This window comes from Passer domesticus, chromosome 24 (genome assembly GCF_036417665.1).
Source record: "Passer domesticus isolate bPasDom1 chromosome 24, bPasDom1.hap1, whole genome shotgun sequence".
In the NCBI taxonomy this organism is placed as follows: domain Eukaryota; kingdom Metazoa; phylum Chordata; class Aves; order Passeriformes; family Passeridae; genus Passer; species Passer domesticus.
The window spans coordinates 3939729-3961224 of record NC_087497.1 but is presented as its reverse complement, the minus strand read 5'-3'; the positions used below and the strand labels follow the sequence as shown (position 1 = coordinate 3961224).

The 21496-nt window shown below is 46.5% G+C and overlaps 1 long non-coding RNA gene across 8 annotated transcripts in view; it reads left to right on the top strand.

Moving 5' to 3' along the window:
• The window catches only part of LOC135285778 (uncharacterized), a 36489-nt gene extending 15219 nt beyond the window's left edge, over window positions 1-21270 (top strand). For 2 of the 8 annotated variants that reach the window (XR_010350475.1, XR_010350471.1), the window contains exons 2-3: window positions 20007-20135; window positions 21134-21270. This is a non-coding gene — a long non-coding RNA (uncharacterized LOC135285778). The other 6 variants (XR_010350476.1, XR_010350477.1, XR_010350478.1 and 3 more) reach the window with 6 other exon arrangements.
• The last annotated feature ends 226 nt before the right edge of the window (window positions 21271-21496 follow it).

Genomic DNA, 21496 nt, shown 5'->3' with positions numbered 1-21496 from the left:
GTGTGGAATTCTCCGTGCAGAGGGAACCTGGCAGGAATCCCCAGCTGCACGGGGCTTCATGCAGCTGAAAAGCATGTTTCTTACACAGACAATAACAAATTCTACTTCTCTGAGGGGTTTTCACAGTCCTTTGGGTGGGATTCACAGGTGGGGTGGCAGTAAATGCAGAAGGAAACAGGATGGTGCAATATTGACCACAGTGACAAATGTCACTGGAGAGAGCTGGCAGGAATGTGACCACAGAAAAGTTATGGAGGCAACCAGGCAGCAGGTCATGGAGAATCCTTGCAACCACTTCTGTGTGATTCCAGAGGGAGAAATGAGTCTTGATGTGTGTCTGTGAGCTGGGTACATGGGTACCTGTAATTACCCTGTGCAGGTGGGGGTGTGGCACTGCCCCTCACTGCTGTATTTGTGCTCACTGCACACAGACCACTCCAGCCACATTCATTTATTCCAGCTTTTTAATAAGATGTAATTGGAAAGGACTTCTACAAGATCTGCATGTGGATTTGACATTTAAGGATATGATTAAGTGAAAGCTGCTGAGGTCATTGCTTGACTAAATTGGCTTAATGAATGTTGATTACACTGTACAAGTTAATTTAATTTAGTGAGATTTTTATCTTCTGGATTGGGTATCACCTTCTGTTCTGTTATTGATTGAAATATGGGAGGATGCCAGGACTGGTTCTGTCTGAGTTGATAGGTCACTGCAGCCCTGGCTGCTCAGCATGCCTAGGAGCAGGGGCTGTCTTTTTCTCTCAAAAAATCCCTCCAGGACAAGGAAGGGCTGATGCAATGTTCAGATTCTCCCAGGAGCTGCCCACGCAGACGTTTTTGGGCTGTGCTTCGTGAGTGTGTCACTGATGTGGGGCTGCCTTTGGACAGCTGTGAGAACAGCCTGGCCAGAGCTGCCTCTGCTCAAAGACGTTTCCTGGCTGGTGGGCAGGAATCTGTCTGCAGAAGGGAGTGAAGAGAATAAAGTCGCCTCCACAAAAAGGCTGCAGGAAACTTAAGTCATGAGGAGATGAATTTGTCTGAGTGGGTCTTGTGCAAGGCTGTGCTGTCCTGGCCAGAGTTCCAGGGTGGTGAGGCTGGAGCTTTGCTGGCTGACACGTGTCCCTCTGGTGTTTTGGGCAGGAGGGGTGGGAGAGGAAACTTCTTTTCCTCCATCTCTTTGCATTCCCATGTTTCTACAGCCTGCCCTGTCACTCCACCCTGTGATAATTCACTTGTGGGAAATTTTGGAAGGAATTAAAGAGGGGAGCTCTGAATTGGTTTTGATGATGCAGTTTATTTTCTTATCTTCTACATAAGCAGGAAGGGTGAGCTCGGCTCACATTGTTACATCACAGTTCAGAATGTCACAAGACCCTTGGTTACAGGACCTTTTAAGGATTTATTGACCAATAAACCACTGCTAACAAGGATAGTTATGCTTTTTACTCAATCCTTAAATATTCAGTCTTATGGACCCATGCTACAGTGTAAGCTTTCTTAGCCAATCATGTTATGAAACACAAACATACGGTACTGCATTCTAATTCTAATTCTAATTCTAATTCTAATTCTAATTCTAATTCTAATTCTAGTTTTATTTTTTCTACATCTTAAACTCTAAAACTCTAAACTTTACTAAGCTTAACATGTCTCTACTTTAAACTACAAATCCACATTCTCGCTTCTAGCACCTCAGTTTGGAAGCCTTTTCCAAGGTCTCAGATCAAATCCTGGGTTTAATTCTAAGCTTTGGCTTACAGCCCCAAAGTTCTGAGAGTTCCCTGCATTTTGGATTCCACCACACCCTGGGGTGGCAAAGGAGCCCAGAGAGCCCAGGGTGTCTGGGCTGTGACACTGCCAAGGAGCCCCTGCTCTCAGCACAGTGCATGGGGAGATGTGCTGGTGCCTTTGGAGAGAGCAGCTCCTGAGGGATTCGGGCTCCATATGGAATGTTTCAGTGGCATATGTCCTTAATCCTGAGCGCTGAATTATTCAGCACTTTGGAATAATGAATCACTGAACAAAGCCTGGCTGTGCAGCTCCACAGGCCTCGGCTGCCTGCTGCAGCAATCCTGGCCAGTGCTCCTGGGGGAGAGCTCTGCAGCTCAGGGTGGGACTCTGCTGGAGCTCTGATTCCAGGGAAAAACTGGGATTCCGGATTTTTGGGCCATTGCTTGTGGCTGACAGAGCAGCATCTTCCAGCTGGCTGCCCAGGAAAGCTTAGAGGAGCAGCTCTGGCTCAGGCTGCTCCTCTCTGCCATGCAGATCAGCTAGAAGGTTGTTTGGTTGGAAAGACCAACCAAGATTGAGTCCAACCATTCCCCCTGCACTGCCAAGGCTACCACTAACACCACTAACACACATCCCCTATTGCCACATCCACAGGTCCTAAATGCCTCAAGGGATGGGGCTCCACCACTGTCCTGGGCAATCTGTGCCAGGGCTTAACAATCCTTTAGGTGAAGAAATTGTCCCCAGTATCCAACCTGAACTTCTGATGGTGCAGCTTGAGGCCATTTGCTCATATCCTCTCCCTTTTCCCCTGCCAGCAGAGCCCAACATCCCTCAGCTGTGCCCTCCTGTCAGGAGTTGTGCAGAGCCACAAGGTCTCCCCTGAGCCTCCTTTTCTCCAGGCTGAGCCCCTCGAGCTCTGCCCAAGTTTTCAGAATATTTTACTCTTTGTCAGTATAGCCATTCTTGTGATCTTTTAAGATTCCTGTAGTTCTACTGCTCATGAACTGAATTTGGAATTCCTGCCCACAGCCCAGCTCTGGTGTCACAGGCGTGGCCCTGCATGGAACTTCACCATGAATCTTTTGGGTGCTCAGAAGTGCCACAGGATGGACAAGGAGGGCAGGCAGCCCCTGCTGCAGGGTCCCTGCTCCTCCCCTGCCTCTAAAGCATGGTATCCCTGGGCAGGCAGGTGAGGGGGTCCTGAGGAGCAGCCCTGGCACGAGCAGGAGAAGAGCTGGGCAGTGCTGAGCTCTGCAGAGCTCAGCAGCCCCTCAACCCAGGCACAGCTCCATGCAAATGCAGGCTAGCCCCCTGACCAGGCTCTGTGCAGCTGGGGAGGGTTATTCTGGATGTATAAAAACTATAATATAAAACTATAATACCTCAGGGGGGAAAACTGCCACCCACTTGTCCTCAAATCCCAGCCTCAGTGGGGCTGCTGGACCTCAGGGGAGTTATGCATTTTCTGTCTTCATGTTCCTCTGTCCCTTGTCCTTGATGGTGCTCCTGACAGCCCTGGAATGGTTTTATTGTGATATCTGTGCTCAGAATTCCTTTGCTCACTTGCAGCAGGTCTGTGTGAGCAAAGAACTGTGGAGCTGTGCTCCAGGACAGGCTGGCACTGCTGGTGCCAGGAGCTGTGTTGGTTCTGCTTCCCCCACACGTGACCCACAGAGCTGAAAGGAAATGCTCAGGGCGAGGATTAAATTTAGATTTTTATCCAAGTGAAAACTTTGTCATCTCAGCAGATGTTATGTGCTCCAAAGCATTAAAATCGCTGTTACTCGGAGGAGAGAAGAGGAAAATGGATCTTTTAATCTCTGTTCAGAGCCAGCAATACGCTTTGTCTTCAGTTAATATCAGGCTAACTTTCCAGGCAAAAGCAAAACCAAGTTGAATTTGGCTAAAAGTTGACCTCAAAAGTATGGACTGCCTTAAAGTTTGAACTCTTTTGTGTTGTTTGACAAATTATTTTTAACGAGTAATTTTGGTATTTTTATAGCAAGATTTCTCATTTCAGAAGTGTGTATATTTTGATAGTACTGCATTTTTCCTTTTAATTTCAGTGGCGTTTAAAAATTAATGTTTTTTAAAAATATACTTCTGCTTAATATCTTTCCAGTTGTTTTCCAAGTTGTTTATCTCCACTCTCCAGAGAACTCAGTGGTTCTGAACTGGTATGAGTTGCTGAAGATTAGATTGCTCAGTGTAAAAAATTCTGGAGCTCTCTGGGGTGCTTCAGCCAAAATGTGATCAACACTTAAAAATGCTTAAAGACCAACCACCCTGGAACTTCTTGGGATGATGCTCTGACACTGTCTGACTCTGCACTGATAGGTCTCATCACCCACCACGAACCCTGACCCTGCAGTCATGGACTGTGTATGAAATGGAGAGAAAAAAACCCAGAGAATGTAGGGCTGCAATTCATAATAACTTCCAAAATAAGTTAAAGTCCCAGAGCAACCCATTTAATGAGGAACTGAGCTGAAATACACTACAGTGGAATTGCTGACGTTCTGATGTTGTTCCCACAGAGCCCATTAAACCTCTTTATGTAACATTGCTGCAGCCACACGTTGCTGAAGATTTCCTCATTGTGCATTTTGCTCGATGGTTTCACGGATTTTAATAATTCTTCTTTTTGTACTTTCAATTTAAAAAAGGGAAAATCACAGTTCAACAACTTAATAAGGGGCAAGTGAAATGTCTCATTTCTTTTGAAGGCAAATTCTGGTGTTTCGGGTTTTAGCAGCGCAATTCCACCGCAGAAAATAAAAAGCAGTGTTTGTTGCCAGCTCTGAGAAGCTGAGCAATAAGAAAACTGTCAAAAGGAAAACATTCAGCACAGCATTCCCCAGCAAACCTATGAAAGTTGCCACAGCCTGTTTATTGAAAGGAACGGCTTTAGCTTTGCACTGTTGCATGGGGAAGTGGTGGCCATGGCTCTTTGGGACCAGAGATTTTGAATGGGAAATCGAAGGCCGTGCATCTTCAGCAGGGATTTTGGATGGAAAACTGATGGCTGTGGCTCTTTGGGTGGGATTTTGAAAGGCACAATTACACCAGGCTGGAATTAGTGTGTGCTGCTCCCCAAAAGGCTGGAGGGGGAGTGGCTGCTGTGTGGGTGCTCTGCTGCCTTTGAGCACCCCAATAACACGTCTGTGCTGCTGCTGGAGGTGGGGACTGGTGCACAGTTTCTTAATCACTCTCTGACAAACACTGTTAAGCCTCATTAATGCAAATTACTAGATGATCTATTTTTGTAGAGTCTCAGTCCCATCACTTGAACTTGCACTACACAGCAACTTTAGAAAAATCAATTTTTAGTCCTTACTAGAAATTGATTTATGGCTTTTTCTGCTTGGAGCTGCTGGGACCTCGAGCCCTGATCAACCAGGCTGCACGTTCCCCTGCGTGCCCCTGTGGGGTAGAAAGGGAACACTGACATGGGGGAAGAGTGTCTAAAAGAAAAATTAGCCTTGAGAGTTCTTTCTGAAAGGGTGTGTAAAATCTTACAGAATCACGGGGTTGGAAAAGCTCTCTAAGGCTATCGAGTTCCCCCAGCACAGCCAAGGCCACCATTGACCCATGTTCCCAAGTGCCACATCCACATGGATTTTAATTCCCCACAGGGATGGGCACTCCACCACTGCCCTGGGCAGCCCTTTGGATGGAGAAAAGTTTCCAAATATCCAGATGTGCAAAAAGAAGGTAAAGATTTGTGGTGGTCATGTTTGAGTACTCTGCAATATTTTCCTTGAAGTGTTAGAGTAAAAATGTTCAGATTAGTTGCTTGTTTGGTTACATCCCTGATGCCTCGTGGTTATCTTGGTGACAAGAATCCTCAACTGGAGGTTGGAAATTACAATCACTTCACTTGAAAGTGATGTGGTCTCCTGGGCTTTGACCAAGTAATTATGTTTCAAACTTGAAATGAAATGTCTTCCTTGAAATGAGAATTTAAATGAATTATCTGCATCTCTTGGCAGGCACTGGTTTAATTTAAACTCCAGGTATAGTACTGGCTTGGCACACAGAGTTTAACTGCAGCCACTTCTAACAAACAAAAACAAGGGGAGAGCGGAGTCTGGCTGAGGCAGTGCTGGGGTTTGAAGTTTTTTTACAACTATTAAAATTGCTCTGTAATGAATTAACCCTGACCTTAATGGTTTGCCTGGTGAAGGACGTTCACTTGATCCACAGCTGAATTCTCATTTGCCACTCAAAGCTGAGCCATCAGGGCAGAGCTGAGGGAGCTTCTTCTGGTCTGGTTGATGAGGTGGGGTTTGGGCACAGGTTGGACTCGATGATCGTGGAGGTCTTTTCCAAGCTGGCTGATTCTGAGAGGCTGCAGAACTCGCTGCTGTGGGGGGAGCCTGTCCTGGTGCTGTTTTAGGGGTGTAAGAGTTGGCATTTCCCCCAGGGAGAGGTGGCAGGAGGCCTGGGATGGGAGCAGCCTTGGCTGGGTGGGATCTGGGAATGGCTGTCTCTGTGATGGGGCAGGGTGGAGGGACTGAGATAGTGGGAGTCAGCATAAAAATAAATGCATTGGAATATTGGAAATGTTTTTAAATGTACTGCACCCCTAAAAGAAAGGGAAGATTATACCCCAAATGCCAAAGCTACAAGAACAATTCCATTACTCCTGACGTGAAATTGTTGGGGGAACACCACGGAGCTTCCCAAAGAGAACTCTTAGCTAATCATGAAGTCATTTGTTGATACACCTTCTAATTTTGCATCTGATATTTATTTAGCAGCCTAAAATGTTTTTGTCACGTCCTGCAAGCCAGCTCATTAGCTCTGTTATTTGTCCCATTAGTGCAGTTGATCACACGTTGGCGTTGGCGGCGCGTGCCTCGGAGCACGGGCTGGTGTGGAGGCAGATGTGTTTCACAGGCCCAAGTATGAGCTGGAGCTGGCAAAACAGGGAGTGATTTAATGAAGTTTTGATACAGCTCATCAGATACTGAAATGGGAAGATGCAATATTAATTTAGAAACGCATTATCATTTCAATTGTAGTCGTTCAGAAGAGTATTAATAACAGGGGAGCTTGTGGCGGTTTGGGAAGATGATGTATTATTCTAAAGGCAAAAATATTCTTCAGAATTATGTTTCATTTGACACCTAAACATCTAGCATATTCCTATTATCACTGTGTAATCAATTTTTTTTCCCTGTGTCTTCCGTGCTTACAAACATAATCACTGGAGGCATTTCAGCACTGCACAGGAGGTTCAGGAGGGGGGAGGCAGGATGAGCTTAAAACACCAGGCTGACAACTTCTACCTTTTAATCCTCAATTCTTCTGTGGATTTAAATGACTTGAAATTCTTTTTGACAGCAGGAAGTCCTTTTGCTGTCACAAGCAAAAGAAAGAAAGATGCAAATGTTGTCTAAAACTTGTTCCATCTGTGTCAGATCAGGCCATGTCCCATGGGAGGGACTGACCACCTCTGAAAGCTTTGATCCTTCTTACATGGGACTTGCTGGATTCTGGGATGAATGAGGGGTGTCCCAGTCTGCTGAAACACATTTGGCTCAACCAGAGCAGCATTCCTGGTGAAGAGAGATGTAGAAAACATATCCTGATTTTTCTGACTCCAGGAGATTTGGCAAGCCTGACAAACCTGAATTAACTGTTGCTGCATAATCTATGAAACCACCCTCCTCTTTTACTGTTCAGGGCATAGCCCCACTGTGACTGCCTAGCCTGAAGTTCTCATGGAACCAAAGACCTTGAGGATCATAAAGTCCAACGATGAATTGTGTTGTGCAAATGTTGAGCTCAGCCTCTGAAGAACAGTCAGGAGGAGCTGGCAGGAAGGGATGTGCTTTCCCATTCAAACTCTGGTTGGGGATGTCCCTGCTGCTGTGCCTGCCCCTGTAGCATGTCCCTGCTCCTCAGCTTTCTGAGATGAGATTGAAATGAATGTTCTGGAAGATGCTTAGATGGCTTGAACTGTGCATTGTACTGTTGAAGCATGGCAACAGTCAAATGGCTCTCACTCTGTCACTAGTAGGAGTCCTGCCATCCTGCATTTGAATAATCCAGATCCTCCTGTGACGTGGGGATGTGACCAAGGCCATCAGTGTCATCTGTTCCTGCTGCCTCTTGGACCCATCTCAATGGGGCAGCTCTGGAGCCTGTGAAGAATCTGGGGTTTCCTCTATGGCTCAGGCTGTAATCAAGGCCTATTCACATCCTGATGGTGCTTTGGGAAAATGTACAGGTTCTCTCCAAAAACCCTGCTCATGGCTTGGGTGAGCTCCAGCCCAAACAACCACTTAATTACCACAGTCTCCTGGCACTGGTGTACAAGCAAATTCCCATCTAACTGCAGAACAAAGCAATATTTTGTGTTCATTTGTAGTCACAACCGTTTAATGTGTGAATTCTTGAAATCCTAAAGCTTCACAGTGAATCCCAGCCCGCTGCCTTCCTGCCCAAGATGCAGGGCTGGATCCTGAGCTGTTCCAGGCTGATCTGCCTCGGAGGGCTCCAAGTGCTTGGGGCAGTTGTCCAGCAGCCACACCAGCTCTGCACAGCAGGCACAGCATCCTGGGGCATGCAGGGCTTCCCAAAGGGCTCATCTCACACCAGATGTCATCTTCTGTTTCCAGCTGCTCCTGAAGATGCCTTTCTGGCAGTGTCCCAGGAAGTTTCTGGAGATCTTTACTGGGTCTCTGGACTTCAGCTTTTCTGCCTGGGTTTTAATAAACCCGTTACTGCTGCCTAGCTGGATGCTTGGCAGCTCTGCTGGGCTCCAGCTGCTCACACTGCAGTGCCTTCCATAATTTTCCTGACATAGGCAGCAAAACAACCTTGGCTGGTTTCTCCCAGCCTGTGGGGCCTGTCATTCCCCCAAGAAGGCTCTCAGAGCCTGCTAGCTTTTTTTTTAGCCAGCCACAACTCTGGTGGGGACAGGCAGGTGATGGATGAGCAGTGTTCCCTCAAGTGTGCAAGCAGCAGTGCATCATCTCGGCAGGCAGAGACAGCTGGGCACTGTTTGCTCAGAGCACACTCAGGCTCAGAAACATGTTTGCTGGACACTGTTCCCCCAGGGAGAATGCTGGAATTGAGCTTTTCTTAGGGAGCTGTGAGCCTGCTCTTACAGGCAGGGTTAGTCTTTCCTGACACTGGTTTTTAGTGTCCTTGTGGAAACACCATCCAGTGATTCCCTGCTGCTTCTGAGACTGTCACTGTGGGGGCTCAGCTGCACTGCTGTGCCCAAGGACTGCCATGGTGGGCACTGCTGGTGGCAGGCTTTTGAGCTCCAGGGAAAGGAAGGAATTTCAAACTGAATATTCAAATTGAATATTAGGAAGAAATTCTTCACTGTGAGAGTGGGGAGACCCTGGCACAGGGTGCCCAAAAGACCTGTGGCTGTCCCTGGATCCCTGGAAGTGTCCAAGGCCAGGTTGGATGGGGCTTGGAGCAACCTGAGTTAGTGGGAGGTGTCCCTGCCCATGGCAGGGGGTGGAACAGGGTAGGCTTTAAGGTCCCTTCCAACCCAAACCATTCAGGGATTCTGTCTGTCAGTCTGTGCTCAGGCCTGAGGGATTGTGAAGGACAAAGTCACCTCTGGGGATGCTGTGGGTCAGGTCAGGATGGCAGCATGGCTGGAAGATCTCACACACCTGATCCAGGTGTTGATGAGAAAACTGCTTTGATGGTTTTATGCAGAAGTTCGGAAGCAGCAGCCAGACACGTGTTGTTGCCTCCACCATCTCATGGAATGAGAAGGTACTTGTTGGTTAAAAAGGACCAGATGCTCTAACAGCTGCCAGCAGACACCTCCTCCTCCTCCTCTTAGGGTGTCTGCTCTTGGAACAAGCATTTTACCCTGTTGTGTGCATATATATGCAAAAAGTAACCAAGGATGAGCAAAGGCAAATCTGCCACTTCAAGTGAAATAACAAAATTCAAATTTAAGGGAATGTTTCTGTTACGTTGAGATTTGGAAAAATAATTTCCTCAGTAATTTCTTTACTTGATTCCCAAACCAGGGAAAAAAATAGGCTTAAACATCAGCTTTTGCAGTGGTTTTCCTCTATGGGGATTGTTTTGTAGTTGCCCTCTGAGTTGCACTTTGAGCCTTACTTGAATTTCAAATTTATTGCACATTTGGGTGCTCTGAGTGGGAGTGCTGGAGCCTGAGTGTGCTGGGCCTGAGGAGTCACCACAGGTCACAGCAGCCTCGGGGACAGCTTTTGGCATCTTCTCATTGAATCAAATATATCAAAATAAATCCTTGTGTTATACTGCTGGTTTCACAAGAATTTAAATCAACAAAGGCCTGAGCTCCCTCTCCAGTGGCTGCTGCTCTTGCCATGTGGTGGGGGAAGACAAATAACCAGGCAATATTTTACTCCTCAGGCTCTGCCACTGGCAAATGCTTCCAAACACGCTCTGTGAATTTATGCTGCTGGTGGCAGACTTCCCTGGCAATCCTGGTAATTAATCACTCTGTTTAACAATGAGGAACATTTCACTGCTCTGATTAGCACCAGGTGAAGTGATCAGCACAATTAATCAGGTGCAGGGAAGGACTGGCATTGGATTTGGGCAGAGAAAGTTTCCTTTAAAACCAAAGAGTTTCCTGTGTCTGGTGTGAGAAGAGCCTTGGCACTCAGTTGTGCCCCAGACTGGGGACAAGGGTAGGATAAAGTGCATCTGGGAAAAAATCCCCCAAATATGGCACCAGGTCCATCACTCAGGGAATCTGGAACGGCCAAGCAACTCACATGAGCTGCTCACAAGTACCCGTGTTTGCACTTTCCCCTGAGAAAACTCCAAAACTTCCACAAGTCCCAAAATACTTCCTAAAAATATATTCTTTAAAGATACTTTTCCTCTCTTTGCTGTTTATATCGGCTTTCCACTGCCTGCTCTTTGACTGTAAGACTCTAGTGAATATTTCATGGGGCTCAGTTGCCAGCAGCTGCTCTGGAGAGCCCTGGAGGAGCTGGTTGTACCCGTCACTGCGGTGCCAGGTGATGTGACAGTCCCTCCCACGTAGCTCTGCCATCAGTGCCACGGCTCCTGTCCTGTCCTCACCTTCAGAATTCATCCTGGAGCCACACTGTGCATGTGCAGTGTTTAAATTGCAGCTCTGGCCCCTTCCTGTGCCCCACAGAGACTCAAGCTCAGGATTTTAGGGTTGTAGAATTGAACAGCCTTAGGGAAGCACTGTCGGAACCAAGAGGCTCCCGGCGATGATTTGAATCTGTTGGTGAGTTACAACATACATTTTTCAGATGTTCGTGTATTTATCCATTCCCACAGTGCTGTGTTTCCTTTGGAGGGATGTGCTGATGAATTACCATCACAGGCAGTGGAGAGGGACAGGTTTCCTTTGAACCAGGTGATGTGGGCGGCCTTCAGAATCACTGAAAATAACAGAACAACTTGAAAACAAGAAGAAATACCTTGAACTGTGCTTATTCTCTTACCCTGTGCCACCATGAAGCTTTTTAACATGTTCCCAAAACTGGGCTGGCAGCAGACGAGTCTGTCAGTGAACATGCAGAGGTAGAATCACAGAATCCTGGAAAAGACCTTTGAGACATCAAATCCAACTATCAACACATATTTACCACGAAACCATGTCCTCAAGTGACATAGCCACATGTTTTTTGAACACTTCCCAAGATGGAGACTCTACCAATGCCCTGGGCAGCCTGTGCCAATGTTTTATGACCCTTTCTGTGAAAAAAAATGTTGTCTAATATCTCATCTAAACCCCTCCTGGCACAGCTTGGAGCCATTTCCTCCTGTGCCTGCAGCCCATGCTCTGCTGAAGCATTACTGGCTGGGGGTGATTGTCCCCTGGGATTCCTTGATAAATAAGGAAAAACCCCTGGGGTTTTCCTCTCTGGGTGGCTGAGGTGGAAGGAGGATTTTCCTGGTCATGCTCTGCCTGCTCCAAGGATCAGTTCACACCTGACCCGGTTCTGCCTTGCTGTGGTTCCACTGAGTGCAGGAATGGGATTCTGAGGGAGGAAATATCAAAAAATTAGAAGTTAAGGCTTGGTTGTGCCTGTTGCACCCTCTTTGAGGACCTTGAAGCAAGACACAGACACTCCAGACTGTTTCCTCTTCCTACTCCGCATGTTCCTTGTTTCCCAAAGGCAGTGGGTGAGCATGTGCAGGATGTGGCAGCACATGCAGTAATTTCTCTTAGGCTGGAGTTTCATTATTAAGGCTTTCAGTGCATACCAACATCTCCCCATTGTTACTGGTCCCCTCTGGAGTAAGAGGGAGGCTCTCCCAGGAGGAGGCAGCAGCAGCTGCAGAGCTGTGGAGTCTGTCAGCAAGTGGCAGAGGGGACCTGAGACATGGACAGGGTGATTAATCTGGATTACGGCAGGAAACATGTTTTCCTGTGTCAGATCCATTTTACAAATCCCAGGGCAGCTGCTGCTCTTCATCAGAGTTCAGTGAATCCTTTGCTGAAATTAAACAGTCCAGTGACAGGAGAGATGCATGAAATGGCTCTCATTCCCTTTAAGCTGACTGCTCACATTCCTTGCTGCCTCTGTTTGCCTTTTCCAAAGGTAAGGCAGACCATTAATTTAGTAATTTGTGGGCCCGACAGACTCAGAGGCTTTCAAAGGTTATTGCTCGCACAGCCTCGTCTCCCAGCCCCCTGGGACGTGCTCTGTGAAGTGCTGGAAATGGTGCATGATGAGGGGGATGCCCTTTGGAAAAGGTTAAGCCTGCTGCTGGTTCATCACGGCCCTGCGAGCAGGGCGGGCCGGAGGGAAATCAGGGAGATCACAGGGAGGCAGCCGGGAGTCAGCCCGGGCCCTGCAGGGTGGAATTCGGACTGATGCCTCAAGATTTCAGCTTTTATATTCATAAACGTGTTATCCCGGAATTCTTTAGTGCATGACTCCAAACTCCATTCATAGTGTGAGCTGCTGCTTCCCCATTTTGGGCAGACACAACAATTCCTCTCCAGGCCTGGGAATCTAGGCCTGGCCTCACTGCCTCAGGCCTGAGAGATGGAAACAAAAGTGAGCTAGGGGGAGAAAACCTGTGGTAAATGACTTTATTACCTGAACCTGTATTGGAAGATGAACCCCCAGTATGCAAATGGCCCAAACTTATAAGAATATGTAAACATGACCCGTTGTCCATTTTGGGCGCAGCCGCTGGGGGGCTTTGTCTGCCCAGGCCCTTCAATAAATATAACTGCTTTTTTTTCCCTTAATTTTGTCTGGCCTCTGTTTTAAGTATCCCCAGAAAAGGCACCAGTGGGATCAGATGAGCCCTGCCATTGTCCTTACTGCATTTCAGCCCCTCAGCAGTGTCCTGGTGAGGGGATGCAATGTCATTGTGGCAGGAACTTCTGCAGCCCCCCCAGCTCCAATGGAGCTGCTGATTTTGGCTCTGCCCTCTTGGTAACCAACAGCCAAATGCTCTGTCCATGCCAGTGGCTGTGCATGGTTTATTTATTTATTTTTTTAATGCAGAAAATAACAGAATTGTTGCGGTTGAAAAAGGTCTCCGAGGTCATTGAGTCCAATCTGTGGCTGATTCCCACCTTGTCCCCAGCCCAGGGCACTGAGTGTCACATTCAGCCCTTCCTTGGACACCTCCAAGAGTGGGGACTCCACCCTGAGCAGCCCGTTCCACTGTCTCACCACCCTTTCCATGAAGAAATTCTTCCTGGATATGCATAATTGTACATTTGCAAGTGAAACAGGCCACAGACATATTTTGGGCAACTGGAAGGAATGATAACAGGAGCTGATATTTAGCTACTGAAATTTTATACTCCAGCATTGTATACTTAATATCTTCATTATTGCTGCCTTCAAGCCTGCATTACACCACAACTGCGAAACTGGTTTTAGTCAGTGTTTTTGGATTAATTCTTTTTGCTCCTGTTTCCATCTACTTGGTTTTCTTTCAAATCAGGAGAACTGAAACCTCCCAGCCAACACAAGAAGAAAGGGAAATCTGAACAGTAAAGCCCAGAATTTGCAGCCTCATCCAGGGAAATGAGATGTCACTACCCCATGTCCCTGGTGAGCTGTGTCTGTAGCAGGGAATTCTGCAGGTTCCTTCCTCACAGCCTGCCCTGGGAGGGAACACTCTGAAGCTTTTTCAGCTCCATTGGGTGGTACAGCTGAAATGGATGGAGCTAATGAACATGTGCACAAGCTGGATGGCTCAGGAGCTGGAGAGCCTGGGAGCAAGTGAGGCAGGATTAGGCAGGTAAAGAACCTGATTGTTTATCAGGTGATAAAAGATTGGTGTGAATTGCAGGAGACACTGGAAATTTGGAAGATGTGTAGATCTAAATGGGTACATTTGTTCCAGTTAAATAAGGGTAAGGGAACAGAGTGCCTGTTCAGAAGCATCACAGACTGAGCTTTTCATCTTATTTATTCTGATTCCTGGAAGAACAATTAATGGGAATGGTCCTGTGGCTGTAAAGCCCCATGGTGCTGGTTAAATCCTCCCTCATATGTCCTTGAGAAGGGATGGCAAACCAAGGTGACAGGGAAACTCCTTCTGATAAGTTGTTTTTAGTGAATCTGAACCTTCCCCTTTGCTGTGAAAGTTGGTTTCTTCTCTATAAAGTTTTGTTTGGTTTTTAAAACAAATTTTAATTGGGAATTTTACCAGGTTCATTTCCTAAGCTGGTATTGCTTTTTTTCCAATTACAAGTGTTCTTCCTGCAGCCTTTGGAAAACACAATATTTCTGTGAAGGTTTTGGGAAGCATCTCAAAGAAAATTTTGATTAAAACCTGCGAACTGAAGCATGTGAGAAGTGTGTTGTTACGGGCAGCCTCCCCAAAGTAATCTATTTTTATGAAAAACTGGAATGTGCTCATTTACACCCATTGCCCTGAGGACACAGACCTCTCTTGGGAGGGGGGAAGGATGTTTCCAGAGGTTTTGATACAGAGAGAAAACTCAGCCCCTTGAATTTCTCTTCTTTATGTCCCATATTGAAGCTGCTGCTGTTCCTGTCACCCCTGTCCTGTCACAGCTGCTGTGCAGAATGTGAACACAGAGATTTCCCAACCCCAGAACCTCCTAGAAAATCTCCTGTCAGGTTCATGCAGCCTCTCTTGGCACTTTCCTCCCATTCAGAGCTCAGGATTACTGTGGCATTGATTGAACAGGAAATTCATGGAGGAAAATTAAGCCTCCAAAAGATACAATAATTTAAATAATTGGCAATTTTTTGTGTGTATGTGAGAACATGAGAAATGCAGCTTGTTCATTCATTGTCAGTTCCTCCAGGACCGCATTACTGAAGCAGATGAATTCTTATGAAACAAAGATTCTATTTTCATGCAAATATCCCTCAGTAATAAAATACCCAGGGAATAAAGATGACAGGAAAATGTATGAGGTACAAGCAGAGCTGTTTCTAGAGCAGTGTATTTCCCACAGAGCCTCAGTGGCTCCTTCCAGCCCGGGCTGTGGTGGGACAAGGTGCTGGGCAGGATCAGGCTCTGGGAGCAGTGGGATGGGGCAAGTGGCTGCACATGGTGCTCATGGAATCAGGGAACTATTCGGGAGGAAAAGATGCTGCTTCTGAGCTGAGTTTCTGGGCAGAAATGATCTTTTCTGCTCCTGTATTGTGACAGGGAAACCCCTTTGTACAGGGTTGGGAAGAGGCTGCCTGAACTACTGTGAAGGGAAGTTTTCAGAGTTACAAATTTGAAATTTTTCTTCCTTCTATTTAAAATAACTTTAAATTATTCTGTCAAAGCAAAAATCTTTTGTTCAGAATTCATTTGCTTGCCAAAGCTGTTGAGGAATTCTCAGTGCCTCTGTTGTTATCCAGGTGTGAGGAATTTACCTGGAATGGCAGCTGGTGGGATGTGGGGCAGGCTCAGCCTGTGCACGCCCTGGTGGTTCCCAAAGCTAATTCCTGCATATTCTTAATTGCTCCTCTCTTCTCTTCCCTTTGGGAATGCCAGGTCCATCTCTCAGGCTGCTGGGTGTCCTGCCAGCCTGTTGCAACATTAATCAGTTTTTTCCCTGCTGTATCTCCGGCCTTCCAAGCATGGATTTAAACATTAGATGAAACTAAATTAATCAATGTATAAATTAATTACCAAAAAGGACTTCGCCTCAGAGGCTAAAGCAGGGATGGGTGAGAGAGAAACCTAAATACCCAAATTAAAATCTCGATCAAACTTTAAAAATAATGGATAATTACAGGGCTTTTTTTTTTTTTTTAATGTTCATATTAAATTGTAAGGAATTATTAGATATTTAACTGACATTTATCCAGATAGCCCACAGCAAGTTAGGTAGCGCTTACATGCTGTAATAAATGTCAGCATTTAAAAATTAATTGCTGTGCTATCTAACTTGCTGTGGGCTGTCTCGTTAAATATTAATGGGATGTCTAAAAATATGTTATGAGCTGAAAGGATTATTTGGATATGGGATTGCGGAGTTCTAAGGCCCAGAGGGAAAAGCTGTGTTTGAGCATCACCAGTTCCTTGGGATTGCTGTGTGATGAGGCTGTGCCCTCTCCAGCAGGAATGGGGTCTGGGAGAGCCCAGGGCTGTGTGGAGAGCTGGGCTGGGGGAGAAATCCTTCCCTGGGAGGGTGGGGAGGCTCAGGTTCCCAGAGAAGCCCCTGGATCCCTGGACATGTTCCAGGCCAGGTTGGATGGGGCTGGAGCAGCCTGGGATAGTGGAAAGTGTCCCTGCCCGTGGCAGGGGTGGAATGGGATGGATTTAAGGTCCTTTCAACCCAAACCTGTCTGGGATTCTGTGATCCTTCAGCACCTTTGATAATGCATTAAAGGAAACCAGTCCTGGCAGAGATTGATCAGCTCCTCAGCAAGGAAATAAATATTCCCCCTGCTCATCTGGAGAAGAATCAGGAGCTGTGGGTGCCCTGGTGATGCCTTAAGTTTTAACTTTTACATTTTTCACATTCTGTGCTGCTTTAGTGTGTGGGTCTGAGCTTTATATCAGGGGATGGTGAGCTCTCTGCACAGAGCAGGGAGACAAAACAATTCCTGCTCCAGCTGGGGACCAAGGACAAATGATCCAAATCTCAGGCTCAGGAGCAGAAAGAACGTGGGGCGAAGAGAGAAAAACAAGCAGGATGGGACTGGATGGGTTAAAGCTGTAATTGGACAATTAACTCAGAACTTATCAAAGTGAGCGACCCCATGAGCGGTTGTGCATTTTGTGACCATTTTGGTTCATCTTGGGTGCAGCCCTGGCTGGGCTCTTGTGCTGCCCAAGGCGCATCCATTTCCATTAAAAGGAGATCCTTTTAATAAATCCCTGCTTTATTCTTTAACTCTGCCTAGTCTCTGTTCTAAGTCAGCCTTCTCAAGGCATCACTTGGACCCTGCTGGAGCAGGAAGAGCCAAGCAGTTCACACCTGACCCAGCTCTGCCTTGCTGTGGTTCCACTGAGTGCAGGAATGGGATTTTGAGGGAGGAAATACCAAAAAATTAGAAGTTAAGGCCTGGTTGTGCCTCTTGCACCTTCTTTGAGGACCTTGAAGCAAACTCAGTGTTGCTGTTTCACATCTCTCCTGCTTGCCCACCTCCAGGGTGGGGATGGCCCTTGAGCTCAGGCTAGGAAGGAGGAGGCAGAGGAAGGGAGAAAGTCTGAGTGTGGCCTCGGCTGCTCCCTGCCAGGAGGAGATAACGGTGGGGAAGACAAAAGAGGAGGGAGGGAGGTCCTGTCCAACATGAGTACTGGTATTTATTATTTATTTTGAGCAAGCCGTGCCAAGTGCTTTGCAGAGAACACACAGCGAAGCGTGTGAGGGGTTTGGTTTAAAGAGCAGAACAAGCACCAGGAGGGAAAAGTCTTTTGCAGCTCAGTGAAAAACAGAAGGGATATTTCTGTCCTGAGTCAGTCTCCCCCATGAATTATGCATGCTGGCCTCCCAGAAACACGGGGTAATCAGGAATATGCCTGCCCATGGTAAACACAATGCATGTTACTGTAATAGAGCTAAAGACCATTCCCAGCCACTCTTACTATTAAAGCTAAGAAATGGGCAGTGTTTTCCCACTCAGCCACCACTTTAACTCCAATGCACTGCTATTCCCCAAACACTAATAAAGTGTTTAGAGTGAGTGAGAGCTTCTACATGCAGAGGAAAGGCTGCTGTGGGATGGTTCTTCCTGGGGCTGCAGGGTTTGGAGGCAGGGCAGGTACCTGGTGGGGTTCCCTGGTGAGCTCCTCCCCTGAGGGTACACTCACAGAGTGAATTAACCCTACAACCAAGGAACTCCCTGTCCCCTGAGTCTCCCATGCTCAGCCAGGCTGGCAGGGAGTGGGATCAATCCCAGAGGAGGATCTGTGAGTGTCCCAGGTGCTGATGCTGCAGGGGCAGGTGTCACAGCCTGGTGGGGTGAGCTCAGGGGCTGCATTACCTCACTCTGCCTCTGTTCCACTTCTCTTGTTTTTGTCCATGTCCAATAAAATTCCAACAAAATTTGGACGAGATGATCTCAGAGGTCTTTTCCAACCTAAATGGTTCTTTGATTCCGTGATTTTGTAGTCTCTGAGACAAAATCCACCACGATGTAGCTTTTCAGTCAGCTGAAGCATGTGGAACAGGACTGCATGGATTTTGGAGAAGTGGCATCGCTGAGCCCTTTGCCCGCCTTGAGCAGGAGAAGACAAAGCATGTCCTGCACAATTTCTGTCCTTCCCAGCCTCAACCTGTTCCCAACATGCTCTGGAGTGCCCACATGAAGTAGAACATTCTCTGCAAACACTCAGCCTGGGTAGTGCTCATCCAGCACGTTGACTTTGATTCAGAAAAAAAACCAGCAGAGAATTGAATCGAAGATGATTCAGAATTCCCACTTCCTTTCCCCTGAACAGACCAAGGAATGTGATTTCATTCATTGTATACTCAGTTCAAGGCACCATTTACTGCTAAAGGATCGAGCAAATATAATTTAAAGTTCCACTGTGCATGTGACAGATTTAATTAGTGTACTTGGGAGCTCAAAGTAACTCAGAAAGTATTTGTTTGCATAAAACCAAGCTATGTCTGCAATTTAAACTGGAATAAAGTAATGCAGTTATGGAGGATTTAATGAGTTTTTGCGTAAACACCATCCTGGATGGGGAATTAGATTAGGAAATAAAACTGGGTTAGTAAGTGCACCCAAATCCAGCGTGCCATATTCTCCTGCCCACGGAGGCTGTTAATGCCATTCAGCTAACATGGATGGAACTGTGAGGAGCTGTGGGAGGAGCTGGGTGAGGATCCCTCGTGTTGTTATCCTGTCTGTGCATCCACTGGAGCATCACTCCCCTGGCTGGAAGCGACAGTGGTGAAGGCACTGATGGGGTCAGCTCCTTGACAGGAGGAAAGCCTCACAGATAACTTCATCCCTTGTGGGGTCTGGGAGTTTGTCCTAAAACACCGCAGTGTTTTGTGCAGAGCTGTCAGAAAAGGGTCTTGGCTGGGAGGGTGACATGGAGATAGGGCCCACTCTGTTGTTGCTGTCTCGTACAAATCTGTCCATCACACTCAGAGGTTGGGCTGGCAGCCTGCTCAGAACCTGCCTGTGAAGCTGGTCAAGAACCAGGCTGGAGAGAAATGTGATGACACAGCCCAGATGTTGGAACCCTGGATGCAGAGAATTCCAGACTTTCAGTGTTTTCAGGCACAGACCCTCAAGAGAACACTACATTTGACCTGAGGCCGTGGAGAAGGCTTCCAAAATGGAATGACAGAACTGGGATTGTGGCATTACCCAGATTTATGTGAGGAGCAGAGGAAATGGCTCACAGGGCACTGATGCAGCGAGGGGAGCAGGGTCACTGGCCATGGGCAGGATGAGTGATGCTCTGTGAGCCCTCAGGGAAAAACCCTCAGGTATTGATTAAAACCAGCACGAATTGCACGAATTGCAGGCAGATGGTTCTCTCTGCCCACTCCCCAAAGGAATTTCCATCTTGAACTTCGCATATAAAATCCATTACCTCCTACAGCCCAGAGCTGCAGTGATGAGATCGGGGGAGTGAACTCTCGTTTCCGACTTGGGAAGTTCAGTTGTTACCTGGTACCTCTGGAGGTCACTATAACAAAGAAAAATACAGATACTGGAAGAGGTTTTTAAGGTTTTTATTTGACTATTTGCTCTCGAAGTGATTTTTTGTGTTACAGCATGTGCATGTGTGAAACCAGATCAATTAATGTGGGTGTTTTAATTAATTAATCTGTGAAAAGTTATTGATCCTGCAAGATTTTAATTTGTCTGTCTGTCCTTCTTGTTATCTAGAGCAGTCATTGCCTGCTGTGCCTTCCCAGTTTGAAGACTTTCCCACTGGTCAGAACTGGAAGATCTAACCTAGCACTCCACATCCTGCTAATCTGTGCAGACCCCCCAAAAATCTGGACTTTCCCTGAGGTATGAGGAGGGTTTGATGTAAATTAATGTTTTTTACACTGATGCCAGAACTGCAACATGGGCTTCTTAAGAGACATAGTTTTAAATGGAATAGTTTTAATAGTTTTAACCCAAAATTAACTCAAGTAGAACCTAATCCCATGTCCAGTAGGTCATGTTCCACCACTGGGGTATCAGCTGGTCCTTCTTAATAAAGCAAAAAGCTTTATTAAATAATGAATAGTAAAGGTGGCAAATTGCAGTGGAATTTAACAGCTGCAAATTGTCTTTTTCTTTTTGTGATATGCACCAAACCAAGAAAGGACTCAAAACTCTCAGTATTCTCTGTTTCTCTAATGCTTCTTTAAATTTCAGAGTGGTCATAAAGAGTTTCAACAACAGAGGAGTAGGAGCCACGCACATCCCTCCTTTCTCCATCCCACATCCCTCCTTACCTTGTCCCCATCCCTCCTGTCCCCTGCAGGTTCTCTGGTGTTTGCTGGAAGCTCAGAGCACAAGCTAAATGCTTCCATGCTGTAGTATTGCTGCTCTCTCTCATTTCTCTCCTGGCTCTTACTCAAGGAACTGGTTGCAACAAGAATTTGACATCTGCACTCTGCTAGATGTGGCAGAAACAGGCCAGGAAATGAAGGGGTTACTGCAGGAAGAGGGAATGAAAACAGACTCCCATGAGGCAGTGTTATCTTGTTCCCTTGTTCCCTTAGCAGAAAAAAAATAATACAGAGAGCCCTGCAAGGAGCCACCCAGCTCTGTCTCTCTTGTCTCTGCTGCTGAAACTGCAAATGGCCTGAAGTTTGGGAAAAAAAAAAAAAAAAAAAGAAATATCCCTACAAAGAGAATTTCTGTTAATGCTACCATTTAAATCATCTTTTGCTTGAAAGAAAGATGCTGATGGAGCCATTTCCATTGGTTTCTGTCCAACAGGTTCTTAGTCCTTGCTGGTAGAGATGGGTGCTCATATCAGCCATTTCACACCCTGTGTTGTGTCTTTATTTCAGGGTAGACAATTGCAGCATCACTCACAAGATGTGATTTGGGAACTTTCCAGGAGAAATAAGAATTTTTCATCGTGGTGATATGCAGCGTGACCTTCAACTCTGATCACCCTAAAATAAAGTTTGTCTGAACTTTCCCATTGATGTATGCAGGCTGTAGGATAAAGCCTGAAGGTTCCTCCTGCTTGGAAGCTTGTGCTCTCCAGTAGTTTATCACCTGCAAAGTACAATGTCTATTCCCTGATATGCTAGGATAGAGACACTATTTTTTGTTTGATGGCTCAGCTTGACTTTTCAATGACTAAAATTTACATCGTGGGGTTTCAATCATCTGAGTTAGTTCTCGAATGCCTTTGATCACTGCCC